Here is a 13,902-nt window from a genome sequence, read left to right on the forward strand (position 1 = left end):
TATTTCTCTACATTGGGGTCCCTAGCTTGTGTGTGTCCTCTAGTGCAAGTTTGAAACCTGCAGCATGACCGTATCAATAGTTTTGTCAAAGCCAAATGCCAGGAAGTATCTAAAACAGCAGCTTTAAGGGTAGAGTTACACTTGCGTATCGCTTCGAATGCAAAAACATCAGATGCAATATGCTAATGACTAGGGATGATCGAATACTTCGATTATTCGGCTTTGCGAATATTTTCCGAATACCTCGTCGCTATTCGACTATTCGAGAATATTCGATGCACAATGAAAGTCTATGGGAAACCCAAATAACAACTATTCGGAACTATTCGGGCTTCCCATAGACTTACATTGCGCATCAAATAGTTGAATAGTGGCGAGATATTCGGAAAATATTCACGAAGTCGAATAATTGAAGTATTCGATCATCCCTACTAATGACCCGCGACTAAGGCTCTGCTGCGAGTGCGAGCCGTGTCATGCGACTGTGATCCGTTCCTGAGATCAGATCACAGCTGCGGAGGAGAGTGAGGGGTTAATCCCCCATCTCCTCCATTGTCAGCCTGTGCGTATATCGCACTGCACTTCGATGTCATCCGAGTGCAGTCTGATGTTTGTCTCGCACCCATAGACTTGTATGGGTGTGAGTGACACGGCTCTAACAGACAATCGCAGCATGCTGCGATTTTTTCCCTCACTCTATTTAGGGCTGAGAAAAAACTTGCAGATCTTAGCTGCAGCATTGTCTTAAATGGGGCCGAGTGCAATGCGAGATTTTCTTGCACGAGTCATACGCAAGTGTCTCTCTGCCCTAATAACTTCATCCCGTGGCTGTTTTCACCTTCCTGACAAGGCCAATTTTCCAATTCTGTTTCTGACCAGTCTTGCTTTATGTGGTAATAACTCTGGAACTCCTAAATACAGTACTGGCCAAAAGTATTGGCACCCCTGCAATTCTGTCAGATAATACTCAGTTACTTCTTGAAAATGATTGCAATCACAAATTCTTTGTTATTATTAACTTCATTTAATTTGACTTCATTAAAAAAAAATTAAAAAAATTGTCATAAAGCCAAATTGGATATAATTCCACACCAAACATAAAAAAGGGGGTGGACAAAAGTATTGGCACTGTTTGAAAAATCATGTGATGCTTCTCTAATTTGTGTAATTAACAGCACCTGTAACTTACCTGTGGCACCTAACAGGTGTTGGCAATAACTAGATCACACTCGCAGCCAGTTGACATGGATTAAAGTTGACTCAACCTCTGTCCTGTGTCCTTGTGTGTACCACATTGAGCATGGAGAAAAGAAAGAAGACCAAAGAACTGTCTGAGGACTTGAGAATCCAAATTGTGAGGAAGCATGAGCAATCTCAATGCTACAAGTCCATCTCCAAAGACCTGAAAGTTCCTGTGTCTACGGTGCGCAGTGTCATCAAGAAGTTTAAAGCCCATGGCACTGTGGTTAACCTCCCTAGATGTGGAAGGAAAAGAAAAATTGACGAGAGATTTCAACGCTAGATTGTGCGGATGGTGGATAAAGAACCTCGACTAACATCCAAACAAGTTCAAGCTGCCCTGCAGTCCGAGGGTACAACAGTGTCAACCCATACTATCTGTTGGCGTCTGAATGAAAAGGGACTGTATGGTAGGATACCCAGGAAGACCCCACTTCTTACCCTGAGACATAAAAAAGCCAGGCTGGAGTTTGCCAAAACTTACCTGAGAAAGCCTAAAACGTTTTGGAAGAATGTTCTCTGGTCAGATGAGACATAAGTAGAGTTTTTTGGGAAAAGCCATCAATATAGAGTTTACAGGAAAAAAAAGAGGCATTCAAAGAAAAAAACACGGTCCCTACAGTCAAACATGGCGGAGGTTCCCTGATGTTTTGGGGTTGCTTTGCTGCCTCTGGCACTGGACTGCTTGTCCGTGTGCATGGCATTATGAAGTCTGAAGACTACCAACAAATTTTGCAGCATAATGTAGGGCACAGTGTGAGAAAGCTGGGTCTCCCTCAGAGGTCATGGGTCTTCCAGCAGGACAATGAACCAAAACACACTTCAAAAAGCACTAGAAAATGGTTTGAAAGAAATCACTGGAGACTACTAAAGTGGCCAGCAATGAGTCCAGACCTGAATCCCATAGAACACCTGGGGAGAGATCTCAAAATGGCAGTTTGGAGAAGGCACCCTTCAAATCACAGGGACCTGGAGCAGTTTGCCAAAAAAGAATGGTCTAAAATTCCAGGAGAGCATTGTAAGAAACTCATTGATGGTTACCGGAAGCGGTTGTTCGCAGTTATTTTGGCTAAAGGTTGTGCAACCAAGTATTAGGCTAAGGGTGCCAATACTTTTGTCTGGCCCATTTTTGGAGTTTTGTGTGAAATGATCAATGATTTGATTTTTGTTTCATTCTCTTTTGTGTTTTTTCATTGCAAGCAAAATAAATGAAGTTAATAATACCAAAGAATTTGTAATTGCAATCATTTTCAAGAAGAAACTGAGTATTATCTGACAGAATTGCAGGGGTGCCAATACTTTTGGCCAGCACTGTATATTAAAGTGATTCTGAGACTCTTTTTCATGACACGTTATACTTCATTTTATTGGTAAAGTTTGTTTGATATAATGTGCATTATTTATGAAAATATTGAACATTTTACAAAAAAATGAAAGTTTTGCCATTTTCAAATTTTTATGACCTTAAACCAGATAGTTATATCACATAAAATAAAATTTGCCACTTCACCATCATTTTTTTAAATATTTTTTTTTTTTTGTTAGGTTAAATGTTTATCAGCAATTTCTAAGCTTTCCAACAAAATGTACAAAACCAATGGATCACATTAAATTTGAAATGATTTTGAGTGGCCTAAATTGACAGAAAATGCAGAAAAGTGACACCATTTTAAAAACTGCAACCCTCATTTCTCAAAACCACATTCAAGAAGTTTAGTAACCCTTTAGGATGTTTCACAGAAATTAGAACAATGTAGTAGGAAGAAAATTAAAATGTTATACTTTTTTTCCATAAAAATATTGCTTTAGCCCCAAATTAAGAATTCTTGCAAGGGTAATAAAAAAATGCCCAATCTGTTCTGTATTTTCTCCTAAGTAGACAGTTGCCCCATATGTGGTGGGAAACTACTGTTTGAGCGCTCGGCAGGATTCGGAAGGAAAGGAGCGCTATTAGACAACTGGAGCACAACATTGCCGGAAATAGATAGCGGATGCCATGTCATATTTCAGAGTCCCTGATGTGCCTAAAGAGGGGAGACCCCAATAAGTGACCCCATTTTGGAAACTACACCTGTCATGGAATTTATTTAGATGTGTGGTGAGCATCTTGAACCCACAGGTGCTTCACAGTATAACTAATGTTGAGCTGTGAAAATAAGAAACCACATTTTTCCCACATAAATGTTATTTTTGCCCTAATTTTGGCATTTTCACAAGGGTAACAAATGTTTTAGCCATACCATTTTTATTGACATGCAATGTTTTGATCGCATTTTATTCCATTTTTTTGGGGGCGGTATGATGATAAAGCATCATTCTTGTCATGTGTTTTATTTTTATATATTTTAACAGTGTTCACTGAAGGGGATAGATAGTGTAGCAGTTTTATAGAATGAGTTGTTCTGGACGCAGTGATACAAAATGTGTACTTATTTTGTTTTTACATAAATATATGTATTTATTGGTATCGTTTTATCTTTTTTGTGATTTAAAAAAAAAAGTTACTTTTTTTCACTTTTTTACTCTATAGCACTTTAACTTTTATTACTCTGACCCCTGGTATACTGTTTTGCAATGCACATACATTGCAATACATTATACCTGTCAGTATTGCATTGACAAAAATGCCTTTTAGACCATGCTGTGGGGTATAACAGGCCATCGTAGACAGAGCCAGCAAACCCAGAGGTCATTATTTGCCCTCGGATTGCCATGGCAATGATCAGAACCTATGATTACATCGCCGGGGTGCCGATCGCATGAAAAAGGGAGCGCATTCCCTCCCCCAGCCCCCTAAATGCTATGATTGCTATTGATTGTCTCAATTACAGGGCTAAACATGCAGGATGGGGTCGACACCATCCCTGGCTGTGACAGCCAGAGCACGGCTATCACTTACACTGAGCTCTAGATGGCGATCGTGACCTAATTAGCATAATACATGTAGAAATGCTGCATACATTCTGCAACATCAAAAACTCACCAAAAGCTCATCATGGGAACGTAGCCTAAAGGTGAAATTAAACAACAGATAGATTGATGGTTGAACAATCCATTTGTAAATTATTTTTATGATGACACAATAAACATATTTTGGTCCATGTAAGTTACTAAATTAAGACAACGACTACATGGCACCTTTGACTGTGACACCGGGGACGTGAACAAAGTTTTCTAGGTCCTGTCGCTGTCATGGAGCTACATAGGTGGATGGGGTCAAATAGCGACATTTACACTATCTCAACAAATAAGTCACAAAATATAACTCAGATAGGAGGTTAGTGTAGTTTTTTTAATGTAGTAGCGGCACTGAGGAAAGGTTTACATAGTTACAGAGGTTGACAAAAGACCTAGGTCCATCTAGTTCAACTTTCTTCCACCAATTATATATTTTGTCATTAAATCATTTATAACCGCTAATGTTGTATGTACTGAGGAAATAATCCAGCCCCCTTTTTTAAAAAGTTGATATAGTGTCAACCATTACTACCTCTTGTGGTAGGGCATTCCACAATCTGACTACTCTAACTGTAAAGAACCCTTTTTTATTTAGCTGCTGGAATCGCCTTTTTTCCACTCGGAGTGAATGCCCCCTGGTCCTTAGTATGGTCTTTGGAAGAAATAAGTCATGTGCCAGTCCTGTGTATTCAACACACATGTATTTATACATATAAATGAGATCTCCTCTGAGACATCTTTTTTCTAAGCTAAACAAATCCAATTTTTCCAACCTCTCATCATATGGGAGGCCTTCCATTCCTTTCAATAATCTAGTTGCCCACCTTTGAAATATCTTCTGAATGACCTTTTTAAAATGTGGAGCACAAAACTGGATCCCATATTCCAGATGTGTCCTTACAAGTGACTTACAGAGGGGTAACAATACATTGGGATCACAGGATCTAATCTCTATTTTTATACACCCTAAAATCTTGTTTGCTTTTACAGCTGCTGCTTGACATTGAGTACTGCTGGTCAGCTTACTTGTAACCAGAATCCCCAAGTCTTTCTCCTGTTAGGCAGTCCCCAGTTTAGTTCCATTTAATGTATATGCAGCAATAGGATTACTCCATCCTAGGCACATTACTTTACATTTATCAACATTAAATCTCATTTGCCAAGTATCTGCCCATTCTGACATCTTATCCAGATCATTTTGTAATATTGTACTATCAAGGTCCGTTTTTAATAACCTACATAGTTTGGTGTAGTTAGCAAAGACTGACACTTTACTATCAATCCCATCCACGAGGTCATTAATAAAGAGATTAAAGAGAATCGGTCCTAGTACAAATCCCTGCGGCACCCCACTGCTGACTATAGCCCAATTGGAGAAAGTACCATTTATAAATACTCTAAAGCGGGCTTTACACGCTACGACATCGCTAGCAATTGCTAGCGATATCGAGCGTGTAAGCACCCACCCCCGTCGTGTGTGCGATATCGTGTGTTCGCTGCCGTAGCGAACATTATCGCTACGGCAGTGTCACACGCAATTACCTGGTCGGCGGCGTCACTGTGACTGCCGAACAATCTCTCCCTCAAGGAGGAGCGACGTTCGGCATCACAGCGAGGTCACTAAGCGGACAGCCAATCAAAGCGGAGGGGCGGAGATGAGCTGGACGTAACATCCCGCCCACCTCCTTCCTTCCGCATTGCGGCCGGCGGCAGGTAAGGAGACATTTCTCGCTCCTGCGGTGTCACACACAGCGATGTGTGCTGCCACAGGAGCAACGAACAACATCGATAATCAACCATTACCGATTTTTGGTTTTGGAACGACCTCTCCATGGTGAACGATTTTCACCATTTTTGAGGTCGCTTAAGGTCGCTGGTAAGTGTCACACGCTGCAATATCGTTAATGACGCCGGATGTGCGTCACTAACAACGTGACCCCGACGATAAAACATTAACGATATCGTAGCGTCTAAAGCCCCCTTTAGTTTCCTATCTTTTAGCCAATTCCTTACCCATCTGCTTATAGTTTCCTCTAGTCCTTGATTTGGAGCTTCATTACAAGATTGTTATGTGGTACAGTATCAAATGCCTTTTCAAAGTCTAAATAAATCACATCAGCTGTATTACCAATAACCAGATTTGTACTTACCTCCTCATAGAAACCCAACATGATGGTTAGACACGACTTATCTTTCATGAATCCATGCTGGTTGTCTGTTATTATATTATTCCAATATACAGTATCATTGCATGTCATCTCTTAAAATGCCCTCAAAAACCTTGCACACCACTGATGTCAGACTTACCGGACAGTTACCTGGATCCACCCGCTTACCTTTCTTAAATATCGGTACCACATCAGCTATTCTCCAATCCTGAGGCACCAACTCTGTTACGAGAGAATCTAAGAAGATTAAATACAGCGGTCTGTCAATTACGGAGCTCAATTCCCTCAATATCCATGTATGAATGCCATCTGCCATCTGAGGTATTTGTCAGTGATTAATTTACTCAAATGCAGGTGTACTTCTTGTGTTAAATTAGTTATATCGGGGGAGGGGCTTTGATTTTTTCCTTGTTGAATGATTAAGTCAGTTCCTTAGTGAACACGGATGAAAAGTGCCTGTTTAATATCTCAGCTTTTTCTATATCTTGTTATAATCTTTTATGGGACTGCTACCATCCTATTTTCTCCTTTGGTCATTGATGTATTTATAAAACAAATGCTAGAGTTTATTTTAATGTCTTTGGCAATTTTTGTTTCAGTAGATAATGTTGCTACTTTGATTTTTTTTTTACATTTCCTATTGAGATCTTTATACTCCTGAAATGCTATTTCTGTATTCTCAGACTTCAAGATTTTGAACGCCCTTTGTTTTTGTTATATTATACATTGTACTGTATTAATTATCCAGAGCGGCTTCTTTTTATTCCTGGACATCTTATTACCAGAGGATATAAGTTTTTCCAGGACTCCCGTAGTATATCCTTAAACTTGCCACATTTATGTTCGTATCCCCAGGTATCATGACATTGTTCCAATCTACACGATTAAGCTCTTCCCTTAATTTGTTGAAATTAGCTTTTCTAAAATTTTAGGTTTAGCATTTCCCTTTTCAAGTGTTCTATTGACTATGACATTAAAACTTACCATTTAATGGTCACTGCTGACCAAGTGCTCCCAAACCTATAAATCTGAAATAATATCTGTTTTATTTGACAGAACCAAATCCAGAAAATTATCTCCCCTGGTCAGTTCATCTACCAACTGAGAAATGTAATTGTCTTGAATTGTAGATAAGAACTTGCAGCTTTTAGCACAACCCAAAGATTCTATGTCCCACTGAATGTCTGGATAGTTGAAATACCCGATAATAAGAATCCGATTATTATTTGCTGCCTTTTCACTTTGTTGTAGCATTTCACCCTCTACTTGTTCAGCTAGGTTAGGAGGCTTATAGCAAACTCCCATTACGCTCTACCTCAGCACATCAGACTCTCCCCTACCGTGGAAACCTTCAAGAGGAACCTCAAGACCCACCTCTTCCAACAAGCCTACAACCTACAATAGCCCTCAGTTTAGTAGACAACTGCGCAACCAGCTCTGTCCTCACCTATTGTACCTCACCCATTCCCTGTAGACTGTGAGCCCTCACGGGCAGGGTCCTCTCTCCTTCTGTACCAGTCTGTTTTGTACTGTTAATGATTGTTGTACGTATACCCTCTTGCACTTGTAAAGCGCCATGGAATAAATGGCGCTATAATAATAAATAATAATTAACAACTTTCCATTATTTTCTCCCCATGTACATTTACCCATACTGATTCTACATTGTTACAGCTCCCCCAATGTCATCATTGAGCACAGGTCTTAAGTTACATTTGCTAAATAAACAAACCCCTCCATCTTTTTTGTCTTTCCTGTCCTTTCTGACTGTGGTGTAACCCTCTACGTTTATAACCCAGTCTTGGATCTCATCCAGCCAGGTCCCCGTAATGCCCACTATATCGTAATCCGTCACTGACATAAGAGTCTCCAACTCATTCATGTGGTTTACAAGGCTCCTTACATTTACCAGCAGTCATTTAATACTATTAAGGCCTTGTGCGCACTCTGCGTTTTTTGCCGCATTTTTGTGTCTTTTTTTATGCAGTTTTGGTACCAAAACTGCATGCATTTCCTTACCCAGTAGTCTATGAGATTTCAGTTTTTCTGTCCGCACGTTGCAGCTATTTTTTGGCCGCGTCTTTGTGATGACCACAAAGATGCAGCATCTCAATTCTTTGTGATTTTGCCAGCATTTTTGAGCCCTTCCAGTCAACAGATTTGACTTAAAAAAAAAACGCACTCAGCAAAAAAAGCAGTCACAAACGCAGTAGAACACGGTAAAAAATGCATGTCGAGGGTGCGTTTTTTTGAGACCAAAAATATGCATCTTTGTGGTCACCACATGCGCACATAGCCTTACATCTTCTTTACTCATTTTCCTACTTTCCTTGCATGTCCCTATCCCCGTTGAAACTGCCTTGACCCCTACTGACTCACTAACTGTCTACTCGATTATGATTATCTTTTTTGCACAACTTCCCTCCCTACCCACAAATCCTAGTTTTAAAGCTCCTCCATCCGTCTGACCATTTTTTCCCCCGGCAAAAGTCATTGTGACAGCCAAAGTCGTTCTCTAGCACTAGCCTTAATCACACTGGTCATACATGTTCAATGATAAATGGTGAAGAACCAACAATTTTTCTAAGAAAGGTGTGAGAATGTTCTGGTGAAGTAGAGAAAATCAGTTACAGCACTTTTTCTATTGAAGAAAATTACATATTTGTGTATTTTTTATGTTTAATATATGTATGTTATGACATTTATTACAAAACTATGTTATGGTTTTTATTACACCACTTTTATCTCTAGTTAAAAAAAAATTATTTTTTACTTTGTTCCCTTTACATGGCTGTATACTATAATGTATTACTATTACTGTCAGCTTCAGAATTTACCCTTGGCCTGTTCATACTCGCAGTGTGTAATCTACATTACAAAAACTAAGGAACTGCAGTTACTATTTAGGGAAGGCTCACATTACATTATGCTCACACAAGCATTCTGTTGGGGGAAGGGTGGTGGTTTCCGACTGAAAAGCCAAGCAGCCTACATTCAGACATGCCCCGGATGTATCCATTCACTTGCAAGGGTAAAACTGAATTTACAATATACAATTTATGAATGCATTTTCCAGTGGGTTATTCTTTTTGATTGCATGCATTGGCATAGTCCACAATAAAAAAAAAAAAGAACAAATAAAAAGTGATCACATTGGATTCAAAGTTTCATAATTCAGAGTGAGCAACAGACAGCATAAAAAAAATGACGTGAAGGGGTTTTCCAAGGAACAAAGTTAATTTTAATCAATAGATATTGGAATAAGAGTAAGTTCCAGATTTTGAAGCGTTTAAAGGAAATGTTCCTGTGTTGAGAAATATATATATATATATATATATATATATACACACACATAATATTATATTTCAATAATGTATATATATATATATATATATATAGATATATACTGATCAAAAAAGTAAAGGGAACACTTAAACAACACAATGGTATTTTCCTGTTCCCTTTACTTTTTTTGAGCAACACATATATATATATATATATATATATATATATATATATATATATATATATATATATATATATATATATATATATATATAGTGTTGCTCAAAAAGTAAAGGGAACAGTAAAATACCATTGTGTTGTTTAAGTGTTCCCCTTACATTTTTGAGCAGTATATATACATTATTTAAATAATATATATATATATATATATATATATATATATATATATATATATATATATATATATATATATATATGCCCCTGCTATGTACTGTGTAACAGCTATTTCTGACCGGTACAGGGCCATGGTCTAATCATACCACATCTCCTACTACCACTTTATTGATTAGCTACATTTTTTTTAATTGATTTCCGCAGCTGAAACGCACTAAATACGCATGTGCGTTTTTTTACCTGCTGATTTTCAGTGTACCTGTGAAAGAAATTCGACATTTTGCAAATTTAAATCTCGCACCGCAGCTCAGTTTACGCAGCATGAAAAAAGCACAGTGGGCAGGAGATTTCTAGAAATCGCGTCCTCTTTGCCGAAACTAAGACACAGCGTTTTTGACAGTGAAAATACACACAGTCAAAACACAAGGATCTCAGTGTGGATACCCAGTCTACGATGGTATGTTCACATGTGGTTTTGGTGCAAAAAGTACAGGATTTAACTATCCCAGGAAAGTGATTGAAATTTCTAGTGTGATGCACACACTGGTTATTTTTTATTTGCAGAAGCCGTTTCAAATCTGCAGCATGACAATTCTTTCACACATTCTAATGAATTAGATAAAAATGCAGAATAAAATATCAAAATGCGCATCTTTTTACAGCATTTTTCCTGCCAAGAAAAACAATTTTTGATGTAGTAAGGGCTGTAATACTTAACATGTGTATATACCCTAGAGCTAAATTACCAAATTCTTCTATTAGATGTTCTTTGACAATTTGAAAAATGGAAAATAAATAAAACTTTTCAACATTTACATCTTTATCTGAATATCAGTGTTAGAAAATAAATGACACCCAGTTATAGTACTCAGTTGATGTCCACATGACAATTTCTCTCCTCCACACTGGAGGATAATGGTGTTGTCCACCTTTGGGTGAATTTTTTAAATTATTTTTTTAATTATCTAAATCAATGCAGTTGAGGCCAAAATGATTTGTCACTAAAAAATGTGCACAGTTTGCTAAATATATCCTCTGTATTCAATTGTCTATTGCCGGCTGTATAATGAATTACCTGAAAATCTGTCAGTCAGCCCGCTATAAGTTCTGACATGGCGCTTGTTAATCTTTTTATTCCTGTTTTTTTCTGAGCTCCTCAGATTTATGACCACATCAAAGTTGAATGTGCAGGAAAACAGAGGGTGTAAACCAAACTGTGCAAAATTTGTAATAAAACACAATTGCCCCTCCACGCCCCCCACAAAAAAAAATGGCCTCAAAACCATGCATTTAAGAGAAAAAAAAACATTGGCCTCAAACGTTTTACACCATCTTTAATCTCAACTTTTAAAGGATAGGAGACAATGGATGTAGTCTGCGCTGCTGGTGATTCAATGAAGTGAGAGAATAAGTGGGTTATTGAAGGCCATGTATTTCAAAACCCAGTTTTTTTTCATCAGGACAAACCATCATTGATAGTTTGTGCCGATGAAGAAACCAATGGGTTTTGAAAGGCATAGATTTCAATAAACCGCATGTTCTTCACTCCCTGCTCTGAACACCATTGCATCACCAGCAGCGTGGACTACATCCATTGTCTCCTATCCTTTGATCCCTGTACACTGTGGAGCCGCATCAGCCGCCTATTTTACGCTTCTTCAGGAGTTGTGCCTCTCACAGTTCCATCTGATGAGCACACGCCCTCACTCATTCTCCCATTTGTACACAGTTAGGACCCTATTGCCCTTTTTTGCCTTTCTAGCCACTTGTACACCTTTAAAGGTTACATGATCATTTGTGAGGTTTATCAAAATTAATGCAAGGAAAAACCTGATCATACTGGTAGTTGTGTGGATCCATTTGTGAAGTGTGGTTCTGAACCGCATATTGTGCAGAGGAAGACACAGGTCTACTAAAGTATATGAGAAATATTATTGCAGGAAACATGAAGCAGATGAAGCACAGACCACCAATCTCGGCACTAGTATTTCTCCCATAGACTGGCTTGTGCAGCTTTATTAAAATATCGAGTAACAACACAACATTGCAAATTCTGCATATACTTTTGAAAACTTCCATTTGGTCGGGTGATTAACCCGTCCAAAAAAATTACCCAACTGTATCTCCAGACTGCAGGTGATTTCCTGCCCTTCGACATACAGCTACATCAGGGAGATGGCATGGTGTCATACAATTAACCGCAGGTGCAGTCTATCATACACAGCAAGTGCTGAAGTCTGATAAGGCCGGTTTCACACATCCGGCTTTTTGCCGTTTTGCCGGATGCGGCACTGTCCCGTACAGTTAATACAGTACAATGACAGCGCAACAAGCGCTGGTCACATGCTGTCATGTGACCGGCGCATGTGACCCGGAAGTTACAGCGCTGTCACTGTACTGTATTAACTGTACGGGACAGTGCCGCATCCGGCAAAACGGCAAAAAGCCGGATGTGTGAAACCGGCCTAAGTCTCTGATCCCAGCATGTTAACCTCTCAAGAGTGAGAGAGAGTCAAGAGTTTGGCAAAGAGAGAACGCTCCTTTTACCGGCCATCTGCACTTCTGCAGTCCGATCGTGGAGTGCCAATGGTTGCTATGGCAACAAAGAGGCCTACCAATGACCTCTATGTCTTCCATATCCCTCAGCCGATCACATCCCACCAGGGGTAGGGGGACTGATGGGCTAATGGTCAGTGAAATACTGACAGTTTAGATAGTCCACTGCAGTGCATAAGTACTATAGAGTATTACCAATGCCTAGTCAAGTCCTCTTATGGAACCAGGAAGTATTGTAAAAGAATGAAAAAAAACTAAAGTGTAAAAAAAAAAAATGAAAAAAAAAGTAAAACATAATCAAATAAGTTTTAATAATAAAAAATGGTTTGTAAAAAAGAAAAAAAATACAATAAATATTTGCCATCACTGAGTTCTCGACGACCTGTACTATAAAACCAACTTATTTGCTTTGCCTGGTGATGTATTTATAAAAATAAAAAAAAAGTATACAGCTCTGGCAAAAATTAAGAGACCACTGCAAAATTTTCAGTTTTTCAGAATTTTTCTCTTTATAGGTATATTTTTGAGTAAAATGTATAATTGTTTTTTATTCTATAAACTACTGACATGTCAAGCAATACATTTTGTACTTATTTTCTGAAAATGAGAAATGGTCAAAAAAACAAAAAATGCATTGCTTTCAGACCTCAAATAATGCAAAGAAAACAAGTTCATAATCATTTAGAAACAACAATAATAGTGTTTTAGCTCAGGAAGAGTTCAGAAATCAATATTTTGTGGAATAACCATGATTTGATTTTTAATCACAGCTTTCATGGCTTATGACTATCCATCTTCCTCTTGATTACATTCCAGAGGTTTTCAATGGGGTTCAGGTCTGGAGATTGGGCTGACCATGACAGGGTTTTGATGTGGTGGACCTTCATCCACACATTGATTGACCTAGATTTGGGGTATGGTGCATTGTCCTGCTGGAAAAACTAGTCCTCAGAGTTAGGCCAGTGTCACACTTGCGATGGCTTTGCTTGTATCTCCCGCGAGTTTCACGATGCATCACCCGTCACACACGCCCATAGACTTACATTGTGCATCGAATAGTCGAATAGCGACGAAGTATTCGGAAAATATTCGTAAAGCCGAATAATCGAAGTATTCGATCATCCCTAATTATTATTAATATATATATATACACACACACACACACACATTTACAAAACGTTAGGGATATTTAGCAGGTCAAATTTCAGGATGATGCTAATACATACTTAACCTTTTCAGCTGACCTTAATGTGACCTCTAAACTTCTGAATCCACATGTCCAACTGTTCAATGTTCAGTACGTTTTGCACAATTTGCTGTACTCTAACAAGGATCTAAATGG

Source organism: Anomaloglossus baeobatrachus, chromosome 5 (genome assembly GCF_048569485.1).
Source record: "Anomaloglossus baeobatrachus isolate aAnoBae1 chromosome 5, aAnoBae1.hap1, whole genome shotgun sequence".
NCBI lineage: Eukaryota > Metazoa > Chordata > Amphibia > Anura > Aromobatidae > Anomaloglossus > Anomaloglossus baeobatrachus.